The sequence below is a fragment of the Berghia stephanieae genome, chromosome 4 (genome assembly GCF_034508935.2).
Source record: "Berghia stephanieae isolate SIO BIC M18660-M18661 chromosome 4, UCSD_Bste_1.3, whole genome shotgun sequence".
Classification (NCBI taxonomy): Eukaryota; Metazoa; Mollusca; class Gastropoda; order Nudibranchia; family Aeolidiidae; genus Berghia; species Berghia stephanieae.
Genome location: NC_088363.1, coordinates 12683353 through 12685361, shown reverse-complemented (window position 1 = coordinate 12685361; position 2009 = coordinate 12683353).

The following is a 2009-nucleotide window of genomic DNA, read 5'->3' as shown; positions in this document are numbered from 1 at the left end:
AAAAAAAAATGTTGTCACTTTCAAAGGGTGATTGTAGCAATGTCCGTTTATTATCTATTTGAGGTCCCGTCGTATTTTATAATATGATACTCACAGCATCAAAGTGGTATTGTTCCATCCCTCTCCCTACACAATATCTAAGGGCTTAGAGTTTGGCGTTTCGGAGTTTTAGCGCTACACCATTATTATTATTATTATTATTATTTTATTATTATTATTATTATTATTATTATTATTTATTATTATTATTATTATTATTATTATTATTATTATTATTATTATTTATTATTATTATATCATCATCATCATCATCATCATCATTATTATTATTATTATTATTATTATTATTATTATTATTATTATTATTATTATTATTATTATTATTATTATTATTATTAACGCGTATTGATATCGTTTATAATAATAATTTGTGACGTCAGATTATCAAACGTTGAATTTCACTAAAATTTCACTTTTTGGAAAAAAAAAGAAGTCTATATTTTTGAAGATGTCTTTTACTCAGAGATGACGAAATCGAAATGGATCGAGGGGTTTCTATAATCTAAGATTTCTTACACTCTTGCGGTTTGGAATTCGAACTTTGTTTTCCCAACGTGGACTCGCTAGCTCGTGCAGCGGTTGGGAACTGAACACGTCCTGAATTGCCGAAAGCAAGAGTGTAAGGATCGTATAATATATTATTACACGCCTTTCGTTTGGGGGAAAATCCGATGTTACTGTCGTGTAAGAATAAACGTATGACGAGGTATCGCTGTTATACTTTATAAAATAACATTTTAAAAAAGGTAAAAGTTCAAGAATTTTTTAAAAAATCCGGCACGTATCTGATTTTGCTAAGAATAGATTTTGACTTCCGACTCGTTGTATGGCCTTGAGCAAGTCACTTCGCTTTAGCTCACTTTGCGGCGCTGCACTGCGGCTGACGCCTGGGTTATTCCAGTCTTCCCTTGGAATAAACCCTAAAGACAAATTTCCCCTTGGGGTCGAATAAAGGGAATTTATTCATTTATTATTTTTAAAAAGCAAAAGAAAGAATAGATTTTGATAAGAAACATATTATATCGAACGAACAATCATTACATTTAATTATTTAAAGAATGAGCTTTTAAATAGCTCAATATCCACTAAACATGTTCAAAGCGCTTTACAAGAGGTCCCTGGCCAACAGCAACACTTAACATTTAGGACGGGCCATGACGCCTGTTATGCGATAGTACAATTTTTTTCGGACATAGCGTTACGCATTATACACCTGAGTACGGTGATAGAATGTGAGTAAAGAGCCTTTTCCAAGGGCTCAACTATGCGCCGAGCGAGCCTCGAACCCAGGACCCTCCGATCCGAAAGCGAGTGTCATACCACTGGGCCACATACCCGCACTAATGTATTGTGGAAATCAGAATCTTTGTTCTCAAGACGAATCCGTTGAGCCACCAACCATCAAAATCGATCCGGCAATAAAGTCTGTACTTGCACCCAAATTCATCTGGCATCATGGCGGACAGATGGCAATTCCCAACATCAAATGACCAATCATTTTGCCCCTAGCAGATTCTATAAATAATCATTTGAGTCAACGGGTGATAGAATTATCCTGAATTTATGAAAGGGTTTGCAAGTTACTCATATATCAATCTGTAAAAAAAATATGATTTTATTATTTTTAGATTTGCCAGTTAGTCTGTGATCATTGGCAAAAATCTAACATGGGAGTCTTTATTCGTTGGCAAAAATCTAACATGGGAGTCTGTGATCACTGGCAAAAATCTAACATGGGAGTCTGTGATCGTTGGCAAAAATCTAACATGGGAGTCTGTGATCACTGGCAAAAATCTAACATGGGAGTCTGTGATCGTTTGGCAAAAATCTAACATGGGAGTCTGTGATCGTTGGCAAAAATCTAACATGGGAGTTTGTGATCGTTGGCAAAAATCTAACATGGGAGTCTGTGATTGTTGTCAAAAATCTAACATGGGAGTCTGTGATCG